This window comes from Petromyzon marinus, chromosome 17 (genome assembly GCF_048934315.1).
Source record: "Petromyzon marinus isolate PM22_M1 ecotype Great Lakes invasive population chromosome 17, UKy_Petmar_22M1.pri1.0, whole genome shotgun sequence".
In the NCBI taxonomy this organism is placed as follows: domain Eukaryota; kingdom Metazoa; phylum Chordata; class Hyperoartia; order Petromyzontiformes; family Petromyzontidae; genus Petromyzon; species Petromyzon marinus.
The window spans coordinates 23366627-23392598 of record NC_133683.1 but is presented as its reverse complement, the minus strand read 5'-3'; positions in this window follow the sequence as shown (position 1 = coordinate 23392598).

Sequence of the window (25972 nt, the reverse complement as noted above, 5' to 3'; positions counted from 1 at the left end):
CGTGTAGCACAGTTTGGTGCCAGCTATCATAGTGTGGTGGTGTAGCTACATTTCTCTGTGGTGAGTACAATCTCTTTATAAAAAAACGGCGCTATGCCTCTCTAAATAAAATTAACGCTTACCACTTGCGCCTTCCGAAATTCGGCAGTGAATGTACTCTGAACAGGAAATGGTTAAGGGACGATATGTAAATTGGCATTGACCAAATATCCCAATGGAGGACCCTCACAAAAAAGGTCTTCAGACTCGGTGTGGCTATTCTCTGTTTAACACGTAGGCTTTCACAACCAAGATTATCCATGAGAGTTTTTTTTGGGTTATATTGCGTAAATATAAATGCATCCTTAAACCCATAACCATTCGACACAGCCAATTAGTAATGTTTGTCACGTAAACAAAATGTGTCAATTCGTTACTAAGTCAGCACACCGGTGTGGTGGAAAGTAAACCCACAACATTTACAATTTGAGTACAACGTTTTGCCAGTAATTACAACTTGCATCATCAGGTGACAGCCAGAGTTGTGGATAATTACTCCTCCTGTTTCGGCTGGTTGGCGCAGTGTTTCGAATGCTTGACTCAAAATTCGAAAAAAAAAATCAATTTGCTGAAACTTAACCATGGATGTCCTATAAAAAAAATCTGGCACTTGTCGCAGAAATACGAAATTCCGCACCACTGCATCAGGGCTGCCAATAGACACGGGCACCCCAACCAATGCGCATATGAGCAAGTGAAACACTGTGTTTTTTATTGTATTCACTCTATTGTCTCAAATGTGACACACTTTCGACAAATAAGTTGCACGGCTGTTTGTGTTTATTCATGATTTTACATTTAAGGCAGTGTGCTATAACGTGTCAAATTGCCCCAAACCCAATGCACTGTCACTCCTAAACTGTACCACCCATTATGAGACCTCCTTTGCCAGTAGCAAGATATAGTAATAGGTTTTTACTCTTTTATCTGGCACCAAAACTGACACCTTTATACAAGGGATCATGTTTGCAATAACCACAACACAAGCAGTTAAAATGCAAACAAAAAGACAACTCTGATAATGATATGCACTGTCCCTGAAATTGATTGGTCCACACCCGAGACGGCTTTTCTTAGAGCCTAGTCTTCACTGGTGTTGGACCAGATGACGCCAAAAGGTACGCCAAAAGGTACGCCTTTTGGCGTCATCTGGTCCAACACGAGTGGAGACTAGGCTCTAAGAAAAGCCGTCTCGGGTGTGGACCAATCAATTTCAAGGACAGTGCATATCATTATCAGAGTTGTCTTTTCTTTTTGCATTTTGACTGCTTGTGTTGTGGTTATTGCAAACATGATCCCATGTATAAAGGTGTCAGTTTTGGTGCCAGATAAAAGGGTAAAAACCTATGACTGTACCACTCATGTTTTCAACAAGAACATGACACGTTAGACACAAATCTGGTGCGGGAAGCACATGCCGATCACGTGACACTGTGGAGGTGAAGGTTGGCGGATTTCACGACATTTTTGTGATCCATCTTCCCGTGGGTGTCGAGGAAGTGCCACCATACCCTGGCTCGTCAACAGCGAAGGCACTATGTAACAAACGTGGACGCCACCTGTTCCGTCTGTACGAAATAGCGTGTTGGCCCCCTCATACGCATGGGGTTTCTTGAAGTGCACTGGTTTCCTCCCAAATATAAACACTCAATTGGACAATACCATCAAAATATATTCTTTTACTTCGTTTGTTTTTTTATGGTTTATTTAACCCGGAGATTAAATCACTGCATTAAGACATATGAAGCATGCAGCGCCTCTTGTGCAAGGGGGAGCTGGGAATTTCTCACTATGCAGGCATCATCATGTGCATGTGAAAATGGATGTTTTAAATTCATGAATAATACACAAGAGGCTGGTAAAGGCAACCCCCCGCCTCCCCCTTTGGATGAAGGTCAGCTGTGCTTATATCCCAAGTGTGCTTATATGGGGAAGTTTCCCCTTCCCCCCCTCCCCAGGTGTGTAATGTAAAGATGCGTTGCTTACATTAAAAGTGTGCTCACGTAAGGCATACTTACATTCAGCTTCCAATGTATAATGCTAATTGTATTGAATGCTACATTTAACTAAATAAAGCAGGCAAAACAAATGAGATGTTGAACGCAGGGCGAGGAAATGCACCATAATACCTTTCTGATCTCGTCAAGGAGCATATAAAAAGCAGCAGCTTTTGGCTAGCCATCGAACAAAGACGGTCACTGCATGATATGCCCTTCTGCAGCCGTCTGAAACGCTCTTCCTTCCGATATTAGGAAACTACTGGGAGATATGTACTATGAAATATAGATTGAAAGCTCATTTCTTAAGAACTGCTTTTTGTTTTTAGTATGTTGTCCTTCCCCTACACCTCCTCCTATTAGCACGGTTGACTACATACGGTGCAAAAGTAGTTCAACATGCAGACATTCAGGAAAGAGTCGAAATCGTGTCCCCAATTTCTGACATTTCATCAAATAATTGGAAATGGGGCCAGGGTGGAGAAGAGGTGAATTGTCGTACGTCCAATTTTGAGAATACAAATGCTTTCTAATTAATCATGGGGTTTAATAAGAGAGATGAGTAGTGGTGAGGTAGCTCATACACTGCGCTGTGAAACTACCACCTGAGCTTGATTCCCGGCCAAGGGCATGTGATCGGCGGCGAGCGATATCTAAACTGGTCCCGAGCCACTCCCCTTCATGAACCTGCACCGACCAGCACGGTGAAGTATGGTCAAATTACCCCCGTGAGTAAGTATATAAAGGATTAAAGTATATTACCAATGTACTCATTGGTTTTTTCGGTAAAGTCACGTATGTAGAAATACAATACAATTATATTAAAACAAAAAACAATCACGACGTTTCGATCTTCATCAGGTGTCAAGAACAAATCACGAAGGTAAATACAACAAAAAGATGAGAGACGAGAATTCAACAAACCTGAAAAAAACATTGTGAAGCACATCCAGTCAGGCCAACAACACAGTTAGACACTTCCTGGCGGACCACGAATTTCAGAAGAGTGTTTTATTTCGTGTTCAACCTTTGGATTGCACATACCAGCATAGATAGAATGAAAAATACGGGTACACGGTCAGTAGAAATACATATACAAGTCCACCAAGAGGTAAGGAGGGAGGAAAGACGGACAGGGAGGCAGAGAGAGGGGGGGGGGGGGATGAACAGAAGCTTAAATAGAAAATACGGTTGGAGGGGGGGAGGGGCCAGAGCGACAGCGGCAGCTCAAACACGCACATCTTACACATACAAAACGGCACACCTGATGAAGATCGCTTGCGTTGTGATCGAAACGTCGTGATTGTTTTTTGTTTTAATATAATTTTATTGTATTTCTACATACGTGACTTTACCGAAAAAACCAATGAGTAATTTTACGCAGTCACGAAAGCTTTAATACTTTATTATAACACTTCTACGGGGAAGTTACCGTTGTAATTATGTGTAAGATGTGCCCTTTTTTGAGCTGCCGTTTTGTATTTACAAGAGGTGGTCATTTTTTGAGCTGCCGTTTTGTATGTGTAAGATGTGCGTGTTTGAGCTGCCGCTCTCGCTCTGGCCCTTCCCCCCCTCCAACCATATTTCCTATTTAAGCTTCTGTTCATCCCCCCCCTCTCTCTCTGCCTCCCTGTCCGTCTTTCCTCCCTCCTTACCTCTTGGTGGACTTATATATGTATTTCTACTGACCGTGTACCTCGTATTTTTCATTCTATCTATGCTGGTATGTGCAATCCAAAGGTTGAACACGAAATTTAACACTCTGCTGAAATTCGTGGTCCGCCAGGAAGTGTCTAACTGTGTTGTTGGCCTGACTGGATGTGCTTCACATAATGTTTTTTCAGGTTTGTTGAATTCTCGTCTCTCATCTTTTTGTTGTATTTATCTCCGTGATTTGTTCTTGACACCTGATGAAGATCGCTTGCGTTGTGATCGAAACGTCGTGATTGTTTTTTGTTTTAATATAATTTTATTGTATTTCTACATACGTGACTTTACCGAAAAAACCAATGAGTAATTTTATGCAGTCGCGAAAGCTTTAATACTTTATGTTACCAATGTTTCAACCGTGCAGTTCAAACCGTTGTCTCATTATTATTTAAGAATGGACAATACTTTTATGGTCACCCTGTATATATGTGTTTTTGCAATACAATCAGCTAGGTCAATGCGGATAATTGAAAGGAATGGCCTGCGTGTATGAACATTTTTTATCACCGACAATCAGATGTGACCAAAGAGTATGACGATGAATTTTGATTTAAAGCTTTCGTGACTGCAGTAATTCATATTCTTAGCTTTACCGAAAGAGCTAAGAGTATGACGATGGTCAATGTCTATCTGTGTGTTTATTAGCCGTTTGTGGGGAGCGATAGTGTCGCGGTTAGCATGCTGCGCTATTATTCCCGCTCACGGCCAACATCAGTGACGATTATATGAACCGGTCCTGGGCCTCCCCTAGGTCGACTCAGCCTCAAATGAGTACCTGGTGCGATGTGTAAACATCGCCACTGGGGAGACAAAGATGGTCGGGCGTGGTGCTGGCCACCCACCCCCTCGTGTACCGTTTCGACCTTCATAGGTGCTCGCTAACAACACTTGCCCCTACAGTATGTTAAGGCTATATGGGGGATCTTTGTCTTTGTATTAGCCCGTGAGCTTGAATTAATTTAAAACCGGACAATTGTTTAAAAAAAGGCTGGCACACTGCCTCTGAGTTTGCTCTGCTGTTCCCCTGTGGAACCTGTGATGCGTACCAAAGAAATACGTGCCCCGCAGGCCACAATTCTAAATTACGACTCGTTCTGTTGCTGGAGGATGCCCAACGACTCGCACGCGCGAAAACTCAACCACGATGGCCCGGCAAAGTCACGTGCGGCGCACGTGTCGATGGACCAATCAATCTCGTCGCTGTTTTATTCGTGACACGGAAAGTCCCATCATTTAGAACAGTTACCAAGATAGTTTGCAAGGGAGATTCGTGGTGGCATCAGCACAGAACGGGAGCAACAACAACAACACATGAGAGTGATCCGTACGGAGGAACAGGCGACGGCAATGGAACAGAACGCGTTGGAGGTGCAGGCGAAATGAATGCTTAAAGAACTCAACATTTACAGTCTTAACACTTCTAGCCATATTTCACCAAACGCAAGGGCGACGTAATGAATGGTTGGATGCGCACGAGACGAAGCAAACCCGATCGGATTTACTCTTCTCAAGCACGGTCGGCTACGCACGGTGTGAAAGACGACGTACTAACTTAACCCTTTTTCCAGTAAACCATTGCATATAAAAATTAAGTATGCTTAGACCTGCTCGTGTGATTCATGACTTTCTTCCTCAGTAATAGCCGAGTGGGTATTTTTTTGTGTGCTGCATACAGTAACAGGATTCTTGACGATCTTGTTGGTTTGCGTTTAAGCACTATTGATTGTTTATCCTGTTTGCAGCAAATTCTTGTGTGGGTTTCGTGTACATACATTTGTTTTGCACTTGTTCGTTTGCACGTTCCCAGCATGCAACGCCCTGTAATTGCTGCCTTCTGCCGACGGTCTTGGGCTGTGGTCTATCAGTCTATATGTAACTCTATGGGTCTCTATGTAACTATATGGATCTCTATGCAACTCTATGGATCTCTGTATAACTCTATGCCTGTCTGTGTAACTTTATGGGTCTCTATGTAACTATATGAATTTATATGCAACTCTGTGGATCTCTGTAACTATATGTATGTCTGTGTAATTGTATGCATCTGTGTAAATCTATGGATCTCTGTGTAACTCTATGGATATCTGTGTAACTCTATGCATCTCTGAGTAATTCTGGATCTCTGTGTAACTCTGTGTAACTCTTTGGATCTCTGTGTAACTCTGTGTAACTCTTTGGATCTCTGTGTAACTATGTGTAACTCTTTGGATCTCTGTGTAACTATGTGTAACTCTTTGAATCTCTGTGTAACTCTGTGTAACTCTTTGAATCTCTGTGTAACTCTGTGTAACTCTTTGGATCTCTATGTAACTCTGTGTAACTCTTTGGATCTCTGTGTAACTCTGTGTAACTCTTTGGATCTCTGTGTAACTCTGTGTAACTCTTTGAATCTCTGTGTAACTCTGTGTAACTCTTTGGATCTCTGTGTAACTCTGTGTAACTCTTTGGATCTCTGTGTAACTATGTGTAACTCTGATGCCCTGTAACTACCGCCACTGCCGACGCTCTTGGGCTGTGACCGTCCTTGTAACAGAGCTGCTTAGCTCAATGGGGCCTTAACCAGCTGAAATAAAGCCTGATTATAAGTCAAGAACAAATAACAAAACATATGCTGCTGGTAAAATTGTTAGATTGCCGTTGGCTTTGATATTGAGTCCATTTACAGTTTTTTGTTTTTTCTAAGATTGGTAAAACAAATAATCCTGCGGTGCTGTCTTCCTTTACATATCAATTGGATAAAAATAAATGTATTATTTTTACCATCAGCAGAAATACCCTGATGTAAAAGCAAACCATGCTCAACAGACCACTATAGTATATAACCGTTTCTCAAAGGGTTACTGTTGGATTCACAACGTTCTGCACAGAAACGACGAGCTTAAAATCATTCTGTTATACATGTTAAAAAACACACACTATGGGAACAACAAAAGCACATGAGCAGCTGTTTCACATTGAAGTGAAATAACACAGGTCCTCGTAACACAACATGATGCAAATAACCGATGTGCTTGTCATATCTTTAACATTCAGCTCAACATCTTGCCAATGCCTGCTCGTATTATTGGTACCATAAGAATTGCATTTTCCAGACGAGGAGGATGGCTTCCAGACGATAAAAACAAAGTTTATTCGGCTCAAAATGTGTGTGTGTGTGTGGGGGGGTTATATCAGTCATAGAGGAATTCCTGCATTGAACATGCGCATGTATATACACATACACGCCAAACTGGTGTTATATCCCTTAGGCTGATAATAGTTTACCGTCCCTGCCAATGAGACAAATTCTGAAAATGATTTTAATGGTGTTATGCAGAAGATATACCGTTCCAGCGTATTACACTCAAAATACCTTAGCAGATTAACGTTTGGCTTTCAAGGACACATTAAATTTGCGAGATGACATGCTCACTATTAAGTAACGCATCAACGTAACAGTAGACACACACACGTACGTTGAACGTCTTTCGCACCGTACGCAGCCAACCATGCAAATCAGAGGTGTGGAACAGCTGTTAATGGTATTAGCCACGTGACTCCAAAAAGCGATCATATTGCTCACAAACCTGGATATATAACACGATGTAACACAATTTTTGTTCCTGGGTAGTAAGTGTTATTTCATAATTATGCCTATAAAGTATAGAAAATGTCTATTATTCCCCAAAAAATGTGCTTTTGTAACCAAGACAGCGATATTTAGAAATTTACCTACTTTCAATGATAAAACAGGCAAATTTGTGTATTTTCGTTCGCATAAAAATTTACATGTATTTATACCAAAGTAATACAAAAATTACTACAAAAGATTTAGAAGTGCGTAGTTTTTCGATATTTACGATTATACTGTAAATCACTTTCACGAATCAGCCCCCAAATGTAGTTTCCCATCATGTTCTCGTTATACTGTCATTGGTAGCAGCGTTCAAAGTCCAGTATATCCTGGTGGAAGCGCTCACCTTGCTCCTCCGAGTATGCTGTCATGTTCTCCTCGAATTTATAAAGATGAGCATCAAGTATATCGACTTTGAGGGACATCCTACAGCCCATTGTGCCGTAGTTCTTCACCAGAGTCTCAACCAGCTGCACATAGGAAGCCACGAACCACTGTGGCAAAGCTGTTCCAATCCGCTTTCTCCTTACTCGTGAGCTTCTTGCGGAATTATTTGCACTCCAGGATCTTCTTTATCTGTGGTCCGATGAAGACACCGACTTTTACCTTTGCCTCATACAACTTAGGGAAGAAGTCTTGAAGGTACTTGAAGGCTACCGACTCCTTATCTACAGCTCTGACAATTTGTTACATAAGGCCAAATTTAATGTGCAATGGTGGCATCAGCACCTTCCGGGGGTCCACCAGTGCCTCCCACTTGACGTTGTTCCTCCCCACAGAGAACTCTATCCGCTGTGGCCAGTCCCACCTGTGGTAGTGCGCCTTGGTGTCCTTGCTGTCCCAAAGGCAAAGATAGCAGAGAAACTTAGTAAAACCGCCTTGGAGACCCATCAGGAATGGCACCATTTTGAAGTCTCCGATGACCTCCCAGCCGTACTCATCATACTTAAAGGCATCCAGCAAGGTCTTCATGCTTTTGTATTCTTCTTTGCGGTGCACCGAGTGAGCCAGGGGAAAACTTGTTACCATTATGGAGCAGCAAGGCTTTGAGGCTCCTGGATGAGCTGTCAATGAAGAGGCGCCACTCATTCTGGTTACAGGCGATTCCGATTGCCTCGAACAAACTAGTCACATTGTGGCAGAAGCAGAGCTGATCTTGACGGGTGAAGAAGCTGCAAAAAGGTTGGTGACGCTTCCTCTGATCTGCGACTTGCACACTTTCATCCAACAAGTTCCACTGCTTGAGCCGATGTCAAAAGCTCGGCATTGGACTTGGTGAGACCAAGATCTCTGATCAAGTCGTTGAGGTCTTTTGGTTGGGATAATATGGGTTTCTCTCCTCAATTCCACCTCTGAAATTGTCATCTGGATCTGCAACGTTTTCTCGCTCTCTGACTTGCTGCTCTTTTATAAAGATGGCTGAGTGCTTTTTCGCTCTTGTCTTGATAAAATGCATCTGCCAGATGCTTGCAGCCTCTTGATGCCATCTCAGAAAAATTCAGATATGTATCCACTTAGGCAGCTGGAACTAAACTGAACTGGTGGGCTTAAGGCCCCTGTATTTATGCTATTTATATTACTGTAAAGTTCTAAAATGTTCTAGAAGTTACTCCAAGTTTACTCAGCAACTGACAAATTAGCCCGCGTTTTGCAAAAGCAAAACATTACAGTAAGATTTGGTACAGTACACAAAATTCAAAAACTAGTATCTTGCACTAAAGACGCATTACCTAAACTATCAACAGAAGGTGTATATCGGATTAATTGTTCATGTGGCAGCTGCTACATTGGGCAGACGGGACGTAACATCAGCGTAAGACTAAAAGAACATCAGAGAAATATTAAATTATCTCAAACACAACTGTCGGCAGTGGCAGAACATGCTTGTCAACAAGGACACTCAATTGATTTTGACAATGTTGCAGTGGTGTGTAAAACTAATTATTACTGGCAAAGACTAATTAGAGAATCCATTGAAATTGAGAGGAACAAGAATAACTTTAATCGCTCTGACAGCTACCGGCTTAGTGCGGCCTGGAAGCGTATTATTAAATAATACACATTACATTTTGATTTAAAGAATTACTAATCTACAACTCATTACTAATCATAACCAATGACTGATTACTAATCGATTATATAATTACATTACCCCCCCCTCCGCCTCTAATCACTGCACCTGATGAGTTAAGTGATGACGTCACTCTTCTGCTCTATATAAAACCGGGAGCAAGCGAGGGCTTTACCATTCTGGCGAATTGCCCGATGATGCTGGAAGTATTTACCAGCGAAACGTCGTACTCAAACTGTAAATGTGGATTAACTCTTCAACACACCGGTGGGCTGAAGTAGTGAATTATTTGTCTTTTGTCAACGTGACACTTTTCTTTGCTGATTGGCCGTGTCGGGTGGTGGAGGGTTACGACACATTTATAAATAAACGCGATCTAACCCAAAAACCTTTATTATGAATCTATCTGGAATGTTCTGGAAAATAGGTAAATTTCAAAATATCACTGTCCTGGTCACAAAAGCAAAGTTTGTGGGGAATAAAAGCCATTTTCTCTACTTTTGAGGCATACGCAATTAGGAAATAACACTGACTACCAGGAACAAAAAAAGTTACACTGTGATTTACGCACACAGTACTTGCCGTACGCCAGAATAAGAAGAATAAACAGTCAGTGGCGCAAAGCTGGTGCACAATGGCATTCGTCACGGGAGGCACATCAACTCGAACAACACCAAAGAAGGGAGATTAAATAAATTGCACGGGCAATACACGGAGACGGAGCGCAAATTGCAACCGGCACAAGACACGATGCCAACACGTGCTGCACATTTTATAACAACTGTCAGAAGGCAGCTTCGCAAATTCCGTATTTGCGCAAAGACCTGTGACCACGAAGTGTTCAGACCATTCAATTGCCATGTGAGGTCTATTCGAGCGTTTAATTTCACATTGGTCGAGCGAAGTTGTGTCGGGCTAATAAGACAGCATGCTAACTTGAGCAATGTTCATCACTTTCTGAACCCATTCCTCGCCATCTGCCATGTGACTGGCACACAATTAAGCTGCATTCCATATTTAGACGGTCTGGTATGCTGGCTATCCATCTATTTATGGATGTTGGAGACACCGAGCCGCTCAAGCGAGGAGTTGGCAAACCGTGCACCGGTGTTGTCGTGGGCAAATTGACCGTAAAGGGGCACGACCGATGGATAATTGCAACAGAAATCCATCTATGTTTGGAGTAGCGCAGTCGCAAGACGACGAGAGGACGCACAATGTACGAGTGCATGGCAGCGGCCCACGCGTTCCCAATATTAACAAGAGGGAGCGGGGGGCTGAGCGTGCTGCCGAATGCAAGGCGGAATGTTTCTGGGAAAAGAAATGAGCTGGTGCTCCAGATACACAGCTGTGCAGCACTCCTCGTCAATCCGCTGCTGGGTGAAAGGCCTTCACATTTCCATGTCACTCGTGGGGCGGGGGGGGGGCGATTGTTTGACCGAGATTCGCCAACTCCCAATGGTCAGTGTGGGTTCGTGAAGCGAGAGGCCTGGACATTATTTATTACTGATGCTATCTGTGGCAAGGAATTTAACTTGGGTTGCTTCTCCCCATAGATTGTGTGTGCTACATAATACGTTTACTTGGTCATTGTATGCAACAACGGCAACAAACTAAACACAAAAAGTAGTTCTAAAGAAAATAACAGCTCTATATTTACAGGGTGGTCTGAAAGTCAGGACACGTAGGGTTATTTTTTTTTAACACTGATATTAAAACATTGAAATTGTTTATTCTTTAAGTCTTTTATGATTAATATACATTTTTCGTCTTCCTTTTCAGATACAAATTTTAAACATGTAAATAAATGTGACGAAAGACGAACGAGTTCAATTCGTTAATTAGTTTATATGTATCCTAAAGGCAGCTGTAATCTTAAAAAAAACTCCTACATTTATTTCCACAAGACAGTTCATGCGTGTTTGAATATTTATGGAAGCCAGTTTGAACATTTGTTAAATAAATTGAATAAACCTATGTGATTTGTTAAAATAGATATAATCAGAATTATGAGAAGAATCAGAATATTTATTTGTAATGGAGGAATCCGATGAGCGAAAAAGTTGTTTTTCACAGCAACAAAAAATACAAAACATAACAAACAATACTCAAACATAATAACCCTGTGTGTCCTGACTTTTCAACCACCCTTTACATATTAAAAATGAGAAGAGCACCGATTTGAGAAATTGTGTACATCTTCACCTACTACCGTTGCCTGTTCAAATTCCCCACCCTGGTCTGCAAATCTCTTCATGGTATTGCCCCCCCCCCAATCTTGCCACGCTTGTATATTTCTACGTGTCGCCTGCTCGCACTCGACGTTCTCAATCTTCGCTGCGTCTCTCTCTTCCTCCTTCTCCTTGTGCTCAATCCACGCTTTCACTCTTTTTCTCCTTACACCCCCTTCACTGGAGAAAACTCCCCTCCCCCCACATTAAACAGTCACCTTCGCTCACTCGTTTCCATTCCACACTCAAATATTATTTTGCCTAGCTCACCCCACGACCCCTTAATCTCTCCCTCATAACCGCCACCGTTACTTTTCCCTCTTCATATTCTCATGATGTGGCGTTCACTCATTCCCCATTCATTCAATCCATTCGTCATCATTTACTGTCATCAATTTCGCTTTCACCGCATTCACGCATCACAGATTTTGCCCCCATTGCTTCCTCTCATCTATTTCGTTCACATAATCTCCACCACTATATCCACACGTGTACCATTTTGTTGGTTCTTTCGGTAAAGTCATGTAGAAGGGAATCATAAAATAACAATAAAAAATCTAAAGTAAAATATTTTATTATTTCCCTTCTACGTGACTTTACCGAAAGAACCAAGAAGATGAATCCCTGCAGTCACGAAAGCTTTAAAACGTGTACCATTGTTCATTAATTCCATGTAAAGCACCTTGAATGAGGCGCTATATAAAACTATTTTAGGATAAGAAATGCTCTCGGAAGGGCTTGCTATCAAAGGGGTCCCCGTCAGGTGTTCAGGAAGAGTTATCCGACACGGGGAGATGCACGACCACCTGTGAGAATTGCAAATGGAAATGTTCTCATCTAACAGAGCACAAGTTTTCAACCAATGCACGAAAAAAATGTGTTTAAAAGGGAGAAAATTTCAAATCACACAGCCTTTGTGCAATTATGCAAAAACCAATCAACATTTCCCGAAGACGTGCATTGTTATGGTCCTCTTGTCCGAGTCGTCGTCGGTGATGGACAACCGTGGACTGGTTTTCTTAATCAGGAGTCCCTCAGCTGCCTGTAGTTTACCGATACCCACCGCTGTAGTCTGCCTCTGAAGATCATATACGTTGCCGAGACTATTATTGCAAGCTATTATTGAACGACTGGAACTAGTTTCTTGTGGACCTGTGGTGTCGTGTGCATGTTAATGCACACCTCAAAAAGTCACGATCATCAACTATGCTCTAACCTACTGTTAAGTGAAGGCCTCATCGAATCTTTGCCACTCTACGCGGTCCAGTGATGCAACCATCTAACTCGCAACCCACATCCTCTCTGGGGTGCGATCACTCTCCTGGCTGTCACTTCATCAACCAGTCTCAATCATTGTCCAACATCCCCCCTCTGGCCTCGTGCACTCCCCAAACTCACTTAATTTTCTGAGCATTCATTGCGATATCTCTGATTTTCATTTGCACGTGTTCCTCCTTCTCTCTCTGTAATTTCGAGCATGTATTCATCCATGCTTATTTGCGTGCTTTTCATCTTCTGTCGTCATTTTCCAAATGTTTTTTTTTACTTCCTTGTGTGCGACTGCGGTCACCTAAAAAAACAGAACCCATGGAACATATAACGACTCCATGTCCGCTTCACAAATACGAACGAGGCATAATCACAGCGATATATGTATCACCTGCCCGCCCACTACTCCTGACGCTATTGTCTGGCTCAACCATCTCAGTGTAAAACGATAGTTGTTGCTCTACATCATCCATACGAACTATATGTCTATGTTTCCGATCCATAAGTCATTGCTTTGTGTGTGTATGTAGATGTACAGTGAGGGAAACAAGTATTTGATCCCCTGCTGATTTTGTACGTTTGCCCACTGACAAATAAATGATCAGTCTATAATTTTAATGGTAGGTTTATTTGAACAGTGAGAGACAGAATAACAACAACAAAATCCAGAAAAACGCATGTCAAAATTATTATAAATTGATTTGTATTTTAATGAGGGAAATAAGTATTTGACCCCTCTGCAAAACATGACTGAGCACTTGGTGGCAAAACCTTTGTTGGAAATCACAGAGGTCAGACGTTTCTTGTAGTTGGCCACCAGGTTTGCACACATCTCAGGAGGGATTTTGTCCTACTCCTCTTTGCAGATCTTCTCCAAGTCATTAAGGTTTCGAGGCTGACGTTTGGCAACTCGAACCTTCTTCTCCCTCCACAAATTTTCTATGGGATTAAGGTCTGGAGACTGGCTAGGCCACTCCAGGACCTTAATGTACTTCTTTTTGAGCCACTCCTTTGTTGCCTTGGCCGTGTCTTTTGGGTCATTGTCATGCTGGAATACCCATCCACGACCCATTTTCAATGCCCTGGCTGAGGGAAGGAGGTTCTCACCCAAGATTTGACGGTACATGGCCCCGTCCATCGTCCCTTTAATGTGGTGAAGTTGTCCTGTCCCCTTAGCAGAAAAACACCCCCAAAGCATAATGTTTCCACCTGCATGTTTGACGGTGGGGAAGGTGTTCTTGGGGTCATAGGCAGCATTCCACCTCCTCAAAAAACGGCGAGTTGAGTTGATGCCAAAGAGCTCCATTTTGGTCTCATCTGGCCACAACACTTTCACCCAATGGTCCTCTGAATCATTCAGATGTGCATTGGCAAACTTCAGACGGGCATGTATATGTGCTTTCTTGAGCAGGGGGACCTTGCGGGCGCTGCAGGATTTCAGTCCTTCACGGCGTAGTGTGTTACCAATTATTTTCTTGGTGACTATGGTCCCAGCTGCCTTGAGATCATTGACAACATCCTCCCGTGTAGTTCCGGGCTGATTCCTCACCGTTCTCATGATCATTGCAACTCCACGAGGTGAGATCTTGCATGGAGCCCCAGGCCGAGGGAGATTGACAGTTCTTTTGTGTTTCTTCCATTTGCGAATAATCGCACCATTCCAGTCTTGTGTAGGTCTACAATCTTGTCCCTGACACCCTTGGAGAGCTCTTTGGTCTTGGCCATGGTGGAGAGTTTGGAATCTGATTGATTGATTGCTTCTGTGGACAGGTGTCTTTTATAAAGGTAACAAGCTGAGATTAGGAGCACTCCCTTTAAGAGTATACTCCTAATCTCAGCTCGTTACCTTTATAAAAGACACCTGGGAGCCAGCAATCTTTTTGATTGAGAGGGGGTCAAATACTTATTTCCCTCATTAAAATGCATATTAATTTATAAAAATTTTGACATGCGTTTTTTCTGGATATTGTTGTTATTCTGTCTCTCACTGTTCAAATAAACCTACCATTAAAATTATAGTCTGATCATTTCTTTGTCAGTGGGCAAACGTACAAAATCAACAGGGGATCAAATACTTTTTTCCCTCACTGTACCGGGTGGCCTAAAGTCAGGACACATAGTATGTATGTTTAACATATTTTGTACCGTACATAGTTTACCAACTCTGTTAATATGAAGTACGGGGTTATTACATTATTATGTATGATTATATACTGTAATAACATAGGGTATTTATATTTATTTTTACAAATTACATAGGGTCATTTATTTTATTTGAATACATTTTAAAACTGACTTACATTAACGTGTACGTGAATTATCTTTTGAAATGAACTTTGGATTTATTTATTTTTAGATTACGGATGTAATATTCTTGAACATTCACAAATGATGTTTCGTCTCAAATTAATTCCGGGGTCTTTGGTCGAGTTTCATAAGCGACGGATTTGAGGTGACCACCACAGGGAGCACAAACACAGAGATACTGCTCCGTGCTGTAGCGCCGGTGAGCAGGTAGGGCATGAACGTCAGTGGGGGTGGTGGGTAGACAGGGGAATTGAAGGTGGAGGAGGAGGGGGCGACCAGGGAGGGGAAGCTAGGGTTGGAGAGGGAGGGGTCTCTATGCAGTTTATATTCTTTATAATGAGCAGGAAAGTATTGTTAAGGGTTTTTTCCCTTTTTTTGCGCTATTGGGCCCAGTCCCACTGGCCTCGAATGATAAGCCTCCACCATCTCAGTGAAAGCTTCACGCGAGATGCACTAAAATGGGAGTTAATGCATTCGATGGGGGATGCCAAGAAGCTTGCCTGGCATGGTTTTTCTTTATTTGGAAATCTGACAAGCAATTGCTAATCCCACTTCTCCAGCTCAAGAGTTGTCAATCCATGATTGTTTGGTCTGGGGTTAGTTTAATAACGGTTCGGCACCTCCCTTATAATCGGCTAAGTAATCACCCGGCCAAAAATTCAAGTTCAAAGGAAACGCGGTAATCCTCCTCCACTTTTTAGAACCCAGACCGAAGGAGGAAAATGAAAGTTAAAACCGCTTAGATGATCTTAAGTTAGTGCTGCCCGCAGGGTTGAGATGAAACACTGGAATCACCCCACAAAGAAGGGGTAAGGGGAAGAGAGCCAGGAGTAGCCATTACAAAAGGCTGCCAATATCTAAAGACCACACACATCTGACCAGAAGAATGTTAAGACCACTTCGTCCTTTTTTTTAGGATGCTGCGTGGTGCAATGTTTAGACCACTGCAATTGCAATTTGGAGGTTGCCAGTTCAATTTGATCTCCCGGCACGGCAGTTACAACAGCGGTGCAAGTTTTCTAAAAAAAATCTCCTGCCTCAGTCTAACAAGCAAAATAAAACTATCAACTATTTTTTTTTATTTTACCAGGTAAGGCCCACTGAGTTGCATAGCTCCTTGTCAGGAACGACCTGGCCACAAATGATAGCTCAACAAGGTGGCTCATCATGTGGGAATATATTGTAGCTAAACATTCTAATTGCATGTGTCTAAATGTGGAAGGGTAAAAATCGGAGAAAATTCCATGCGACCACAGGGAGAGAGACATGCAAACTCCAAATATACAGGCGTCAGGGTCCGGATCGAACCCACTACCTCCTGTATACCAGGCGAAGTAGTTGACATCTCGCCACTTTAGAAATGGGGAGACTACAGTCAGTCTATTGGCCAAGTTGCTCGTGGTGGGGTAAAGCGTGGGTAATTCTCACTTTTTCCAGGACGTCTGGCCAGTGTGGAAGAGTAGGCCAAAATTACTTCTCGAGGGGGTTCTTTACAGCTCACATGATTGAATGCCCTACCGTAGGAAGTGGCGCGAGCAATCACCTCTGATCAGGGGCGGAGCCACAGGGGGGGCTGGGGGGGGCTTAGCCCTCCCCTGGAATTTTTGGAAAGTCGGTAATCGGGATAACCGGATATCCGGCTGCTGAAAAATGCTGCCACCTTGTGCTGCCCTGCAGGCTGCTTGAGCGACAGGCTTTTGATCTAAACAAACTTATTAGCCACGTCAGCGGCTCCGACCTATTAATAAACTCCGCGCTCAAATACAATACAATTTGTTTTATACATTTGTGGCGACCATTGGAAAACAAACTGGATATCTCAGAATATTGAAGTCAGCCCCCCCAAAGTCAAAATCCTGGCTCCGCCTCTGCCTCTGATTAGCACGGCTGGCTCCGTACGGTGCGAAATAAGTTCTAAATACACACATACAAGCAATTGCAGGTGCACGCCTTTAACATTAACGTGTCTGATGGGTATTAATGCACCAAACTGTGGCTCTCTGTGCGGTGCCAACCCGTGCAGCGTGCGAGTGCGCTCCTCCGCGCTATTTCTACCGCCAGATTTTTTGCTGTCTTTTCATAATCCGATTGACCCCCATGTGATGTCAAATGGTGTCAGCTGCCTCTGTCCGCTGCACACTCGTTTAAAACCTCGCCAGGGCTGAAAGCCTCTATCTCTGCAATGGGCTTTGTTTGCTTGCACAGCTGATAGCATGAGATTCTCTGTAATTAGAAACCTTGGACTGTCAAGAGAGGTGCCAGCACCTCCGAGTCAAGCTATTTCATACTGCAATAATTTATGCAATGCTAAATTTCCATACATGCCAAACACCACGTGTATGCAGGCTAGACATACTTTGCCACCATCATTAACGAACCCCGAGTTATAATTGAAAAATGTGTGAATATACAATAAAGGGTTATTATGTATATAACATATAAAGCAATTAAGCTGATACGGATCGAGGAACATATGGATTGCAGAACATATGGGGCGCGCCATGGTGGCAAGATGTTAACTACCTCGCCTGATATACAAGAGGCCATGGGTTCGATCCCGACCCTAATGCCTGTATATTCGGAGTTTGCATGTTCTCCCCGTGGTTGTGTGGCTTTTACTCTGGTTTTTCCCTCCACATTTAGGAACATGTGTTTCGAGTATTTGGCTGCTATACGCTTTTGAAAAAGAGCTGTATAGGTCAGTGGGCCTTACCTGTGAAAATAAAAAATAGTTTAGTAAAAAACAATGTTTTAGTTTTAGTTAAGTTTAGGTTAATGACGTAATTCAAACTGTTCAGAAAAGTAAGTGAGCTTTGGCAGGGCTCGTCGCTGGAAGGGATGATGGCCGATGGTGAAGAAGAATGAACGAGTGGCAGCCGAGGAATGGAATGCATCGAAGAGGACGTACACCTGGGAAATAATGAAATCAGTTCGTGTGAGGTTATAAGTTTGCTTATGAGATCTCAGGACCATGAGAGGTGGCAGTGGCTTGGGGTGCCTAGCCTTCATCCAGCACTGGATTTTCCATGGCTGATAATAATTATAAAGGCAATGTTTCAGCAATGCCTCTGCTGTGAATGGGCAATGCCCACAATACTGGCTTAGTGGTTCTGCACTCCTACCAATGTAAAGATAAAAATTGTATACATTATTGTACGCTGTAAAACTCTCTATTCCCATCTATCATCAGTGGCGAGTGATATCCTAAGCAGTCCTGAACCCTCCCTTCACCGATCCAAAAGGATCACAATGGGTCAAACAAGCCCTGTGACTGAAACAGAAATTGTAAGGCAGCCTACATCCAGCAGATGATTGACAAAGGACTGTAATTTATTATGACATGTCATACACATTAATAAACGTGTATTGAGTTCAACTGAGTCGCAGACGTATACTTGAAGGCAACACATTTATTTAACTCCAACACAAAAGGGGTAACTTTCCCTTACAGAATAGCGTATGGTGGTGACCACCAGGCTAACTACACTTATTACAACGTAGCTAGCTACTATGGACCGGGACCACAGCTCGGGTCCAGGTCCATGTGTTGGAGACTCGTTCATCCTGAAGGTTTCTTCAGGATGAACAACAACCCCGGTCCCTCTGGGGACCCGGCTGATATCCTCTGTGGCGTGGCTGGCTCCGCCCTTGGCCACGACCACCTTCCAGAATCCTCTGGACCCTGACCACGTGACCACCCCTAGCCCCCGCTTGGGGCCCTTTGTAGACTTAACCGGTCACGTGTCCTCTCGGATCAACCAGAGTGCCATAGCCTTTAGTAACCTCATTCCTACGGCCGGCACTCACACACCCTGTCCTGTAGGGGCTGGCACTGCACGCCGAGCGTGGTGCCACCCAGCGCTATGAATCAGCGCTTACCGAGCCCCTCTAGGGCCGGTACTCCACCCACATCCCGGTGGTGTCCGCGATGTCGTTACACCGCACGCCGTGCCCCTCTAGTGCCGGCACAGCACAGTGACATCCCGCAATGTCACTACAAACGTATCCATTTTCGCCTGAAAAAAACTGATGTGGGAAACCATCTGAGCACATGTTTATTTTGCACGATGCAGCATATGTTGCGTGTTTGGGCTTACATTTCTGACTAACTTATCTGCAAAATATGAAAAAATACAGGAATAAATGTACCCTTTCTGGCAATAAAACAGGTGTCAAGATCTTGATTTTAAGCTTGCGTGACTGCAGGAATCGATACTCTTTGGTTCTTTCGGTAAAGTAACGTAGATGGAAAATGAATAGATCGCGACGTTTCGATCGCAACACAAGCGACCGTCTTCAGGTGAGAGAGAAAGCTACTGAAACAAGGTCTTATATAGGCCTGGGATGGGTGCAGGACGTGATTAACCAGGTAAAATCTTAACCTGCTGTGATGTTTCCATTCTTCCTGAGATTTTTAGCTGACTCTCTGAGTTGCATTATTAGATTGGATGTCTTTGTATTGACGGGCTGGATGTCCTTTTCGCTCAGTCACCGATACTGAAACATACTTAGCAAGTCACCGATGCTACGACATACCAAGCTCGTGCATTGACATGCTAATCTCTCACAATACAATAGCCACTTCCACAGCCTCAGGGAGACCATCTCTAGCCCCGCCCTTTTACCCTGAGGCTGCACCCATCTCAGGCCTATATAAGGACCTTGTTTCAGTAGCTTTCTCTCTCTCACCTGAAGACGGTCGCTTGTGTTGCGATCGAAACGTCGTGATCTATTAATTTTCTATCTACGTGACTTTACCGATAGAACCAAAGAGTATAGGTGTTAAGATGTTCAAACACCAAATATGAACCAAAAGGCGAACAGTACATAAACAATGCACGTATTAGAGCATTTACAGCTTGGGGTGAGCAGCTATATCATGGAACCTTTTTGCCAGTATCAAAGTATGAAAAAAACTGTTCGCCTGTTGGCGTTGTTCTCTGCTCTGACACTGATGAGACTGGGCCATACAGAAGGCTGCTGTCTCTGGTGTAGGCCAATCCGTTTCAAAGAGAATGCCATATATTGTCAGAGCATGTGTGTTTGCATGTTCACCACAAGTATGTGTGGTTAATGCAGAATTGATTCCTTGAAAAAGGTTTTTATTTGGTGTTTGACCATCTTAACACCTACTGTTTTATTGCCAGAAAGGGTAAAACCTATTCTTATTTTTTCATACTTTGATACTGGCAAAAAGGTCCCATTTTATCTGCAAAAATTCGGCAATCGGGGTTTCAACTATCAATATAGTCGCACTCAGGAAATTAAACAATATCCGCTCCAACTTAGAGGGGCATCCTCATTTTTGTAGCTGGTGTCCTAGAAAATCTGTAAGTCTGCCCAGGACGTTAAAACTTAAAAGTCACGTTTTTTTTCTTAGTTACGTAACAACACACCACTCAAGGTTATGCATTGCGTGTAGTTGTGCCATAATTCCTATTCGTATTCCTAAGGATATGCCCATATTTTTTGCACCTCAGAGGTGGCAAGGCTAGCTACAACCATGGTACATTTTGCAATAGCTCTCTCGATGACTATCTTTTTCTCACATCGACAATTGCAGATAAAATCGTCGTGGCTGCCGCACGATGTATGCTCGCTGCCCATAATATTGATCCCCTCTCACCAAAAACGTCTGCTCCACTCCTCCTGAGTGACTCACTTGCAATTACTTATCCATATCGCCACAACCACATGCCCAGATAATCCTCCTACTTCTCCTGTTGCGTCCGTTTGTGGAGCTGTCCGTCTCTCTCTCTCTGATGCCTGATTATCTCCATTACTCCCATAACCCCCACTGCCACTCGGCAAGAATTGTCCTCCTGTCATTGCTAGCCTTATTTAACCCTGTACGTGTTCTTTTAACTGCAGCTGCTCTGCTGTGTACGCGTTGTTGCCCACGCCGGGTATATTTCACTCGTTAGTATTTGTGCAGAGATTATACTGGAGGTGAACCTAGCGTTATTATTCTTAGTTGATTTGAAGCTTTCGTCACTGCAGGAATTACTTTTTTCTTCTCTCAATAAAGTCACGTAGAACGATTTTTTTTTTAAATTATTCTTCTTTGGTTCTTTCGGTAAAGTCACGTAGAATGAGAATAAAATAATAAATTGATGAAATAAAATTACACAATAATAAAATAACACAATAATTTATTTTATCAATTTATTATTTTATTCTCATTCTACGTGACTTTACCGAAAGAACCAAAGAAGATGAATCCTTGCAGTCACGAAAGCTTTAAATCGAAAATTAAATTATTCTATACTCTTTGGCTCTATTCGGTAAAGTCACGTAGGTAAAAAATAAAACAACAAAAATCACGACGTTTCGGCCACAACACAAGTGGCCTTCATCAGGTGAAGGAGACCGTGCTGTCACGAAGAAAGCGTTGGAATTAAAAAAAGTCAAGCCAGGTCGCGTCCTTTAAGCTGTGTGGGAGGAAACCAAACGCTTTGACAAATGAATTAGCATAAAGTGCTGATAGAGCACCTAACACGGAGGGGGAGGGGAGTTTACAAACGTTGTTTTGAAGAGAAATAAGCTGCTGTGAAAGTTTGGTATATCACTACTTGGATAAATATACTGTACCATTGAAAATTAGTTTAATGTTTTGTATGATTTAGAACATCTTTCCAATGATTGCTTAATTTTAAACCATCTTCTCGGTTGAAATTGTGTTTGTGTTTGTAAATCTGAATTGCCTCGTGGACAAATCTCCGATGATAACCTATAGGTTTGCAAAGGACCTTGGTATCGGAGAACACTATATCGTGATCACCCACAGCGTTGTAACAGTGGTCAGCCACGGCAGAAGAATTTGTTCTGATTTGTGCTCGCGAATTCGGTCAGAGACATGTCGCTTCGTCTCCCCGATATAGCAATCACCACAAGTGCAGCTCAATTTGTAAACCCCGGGGTACTGTAATTCAGGAATGACATCCTTCACGGATGGGATCAGGTCACAGGTTTTGCGTACTGTATTGAACCGGACCAGGATCTTGTGTTTGATTAGAATTTTTGAGATCTTTTTAGTAACGCCTGATATATATGGTAGTGTGATGGTTTTGACCGGAGTATCAAGTGGTTGTTTCTGTATGGAGGGAGAAACAGCTTGGCGGATGGTACGGTCAGAGTATCCGTTTCTCTTGAGGGCCAGGTGTACATGTTTTAATTCACTGGTCAGGTGGTGTTGGTCCGAAATGCAATGAGCCCTGTGGTATAACGATTTGATGAGATAATTCTTATGAGCTGGGTGGTGGTGGGAATCAGGCTTCAAGTAGGAATCTGTGTGGGTGGGTTTCTTGTAGACAAAATTCCCCAATGAGCCATCAGGTCTCCTTTCAAACAGAACATCCAAGAATGGTAGCTTGCCATCTTTCTCCACTTCCATGGTGAATTTGATGGCGGGGTGTCTGGAATTGATGTGGTGTAGGAAAAGGTTCAAAGCTGGGAGGCCATGTGGCCAAATGACGAAAGTGTCATCCACATATCTCTTCCACAGGGAAGGTCTGAGGGTGGAAGTCTGGATGGCGTCTGATTCAAATTTCTCCGTGAAAACATTGGCTATCACTGGTGATAAGGGAGACCCCAAGGGGGTACCCTCATTTTGTTTGTAGAAGGTGCCATTCCAAGTAAAGTATGTATTGGTGAGGCAGAAGAAGCTGGTTAGACACTGCCTATATGTGGATAGCCTCATGAACGAATCTCTCATGGTAGCCCGATGGCTTGCAAAGAACCTCTGTCTTGGAGAAGTCAATGTCATGTGAGCCTACTGAATTATAACAGTGATCTGCCACGGCCGAGGTGTTGGTCTTACCGTGTTTAAGGTCTGCTTTGTGTTCACAAATGCGGTCCGGGACATGTCGTTTGGTTTCTCCAATATAACTACTACCACAAAGGCAACTTAGTTTGTAGACACCAGGGTACTGTATGTCCGGAATCACATCTTTTACAGACGGAACCAGATCACGGATTTTATGTAATGTGTTGAAAAAGACCTGGATCTTGTGTTTATTTAAGATTTTGGAGATATTTCTTGTGATCCCCGCAATGTAGGGTAAAGTGATGGTTTTGAAAGGCTCCTCAAGAGGGTCCTTCTTCATGGTTTGAGTGATAGCTTTGTGGATTGAATAGTCGGAGTAACCATTAGCCTTAAGAGCTTGGTGTACGTGCTTGAGTTCACTGCCTATGTGTTCCTGGTCGGATATGCATTGGGCTCTATGGTGCAGAGTCTTGATGAGATAATTCTTCCGTGATGGATGGTGGTGGGAATCCGGTTTCAGAGAAGCATCCGTATGGGTAGCTTTCCTGTAGACAGAGTGGCTCATTGAACCATCAGGACTCTTTTTTTATTAGGACATGGTAAATCTGATGACTGGGTGTATGGAATTGATGTGGTCGAAGAATTGGTCTAGAGCAGGCCGGCCATGTGGCCAGATGTCAAAAGTGTCATCCACGTACCTCTTCCATAAGGTTGGGCGCAGAGTGGCAGTCTGGATGGCGTCAGCCTCATATTTCTCCATGAAAATGTTAGCTTTAACCGGAGATAGGGGGGAGCCCATTGGGGTGCCCACAGTTTGTTTGTAGAAAGTTCCATTCCAAGTGAAGTATGTATTGATTAAGCAGTGTCTCACCAGGGGGGGGGGGTACCTAAGTGTTTAGTCCTTGATGAACCAAGTCTTCAATGATTGCGATGGTGTCAGGTACAGGAACTTTGGTAAATAAGGAAACTACATAAAAACTGACAAGCAGGTCGTCTGGGGACAGGGAAATGCCCAGGTGAGTAGAATTTTGTACTGCAGAGGTGGTTTTTCCAGTGAAAGGACGCAGGATTTCAGACAACAAACGAGCCAGTTTGTAGGTGGGGGAGTTGATAGTAGGGACGATGGGACGAAGGGGTGTATCTACTTTATGTATTTTTGGTAAGCCGTATGATCTTGGTGGTCTGGCAGCAGAAGGTTTCAACAAAAACTGTTTAGATTAATCAATTAATGCGGTTGAATCAGAAATTATTTTGTTGGTTTGTGTGACGAGGCTGCTGGTGGGATCTCTTTATATTTTTGTATAGCTGCCATCGTCGAGTAATTCTTTAATTTTGTTATTATATTCTATTTTATCTATGATGACAGTAGCATTGCCCTTGTCAGCTGAGAGGATTACAATGTCATCCCTCGTTTTTAATTTATATAATTCAAAACGCTCATCTTTGCTGAGGTTGCTAGCTGGTATCTTAGCGTTTTTGAGGGTTGCAGCGATTTCAGATCTTGCTACGTCTGCAGCGATGTGACCCAGGCCCTTGAGAGCAACGTCTACTTAGGCAATGATATCATTAACTGGTATTTGTTTAGTTGTGACTGAAAAGTTTAGACCTTTAGCTAAAACGGATTTCAGACCATCGGAAATAGAACTGTAACTGCGATTAATTATGACTTTGTTAACGTCTAGCTTTTTGGTGTGTGGGTCTGGTCATTTGTTGGAGAGGAGGTTAAATTTGGAAATCAGGTTGTTCTTACATTTGGTCGACATAGTAGCAGCTGAAGAGGCAGTCATATTGTCTACATGTTCCCAATGGAAAGATGTTCTAAATCATACCAAACATTAAATAATTTTCAATGGTACAGTATATTTATCCAAGTAGTGATATACCAAACTTTCACAGCAGCTTATTTCCCTTCAAAACAACGTTTGTAAACTCCCCCCCCGTGTTAGGTGCTCTATCAGCATTTTATGCTAATTCCTTTGTCAAAGCGTTTGGTTTCCTCCCACACAGCTTAAAGGACGCGACCTGGCTTGACTTTCTTAATTCCAACGTTGTCTTCGTGACAGCACGGTCCCTTCACCTGATGAAGGCCACTTGTGTTGTGGCCGAAAAGTCGTGATTTTTGTTGTTTTATTTTTTGCCTACGTGACTTTACCGAATAGAACCAAAGAGTATGGATCCTTGCAGTCACGAAAGCTTCAAATCTAGAATTAAATGAATCTGTTGAAGCCTAAACATTTAGTGAGTTGGATGTACTGTATGACTGGTCTCGAAGCCAGTGACCTATTTCTATCTTCTTCTTTCATACAGCTGATGTAGATGCAGAGCAACGACTACAACTTCACATCGAGGTGGTCAAGCCAGACAACCGCATTAGGCGCAGCAGAGGGTATCGCTGTCATTATGCCTCGTATTTGCGTATCGGGCATTGCGTCGTTATATGTTGTACTGGCTGTTCTGGATGTCCACAGTTGCACACTGGAGAGTTTTAATTTTACATTTGTGCATCAGGTGTCCACATCTGCCATGGTTTGTGCGGATGCGATTTAGGGTCGACCATGAGCTTCGTGGAAAATCAAACCCATGGATCTTATGCGTTTGGGTTTTTCACATGATACAATTAATTCATCAATTGTTTGACGCCATGAATGAGTGGTTGCATGTGGGGGGAAAGCAGAGAACCTGGAGAAAATCCATGAATACGAGGGATCCATTATCACCTCAGCACCTTGCTGCTCCATGTCTAAAACACTGAGCAAGCCCTGATGGTCAATAATCCAAGTACTAAACAGGCATGAAGACCCTGCTTGGCTTGTTAGATCTTAATTGAATGATCACATTTCATAATTGATTAAACAAATGACACTATATTATCAAATAGTAATTCATTCCAAATCTAATCATCCTTACCTTAATTATCCATAACAAGTTCGTGAAAAGTACTGCAGTTCAGTAATCTGTCAAGTGGACAAC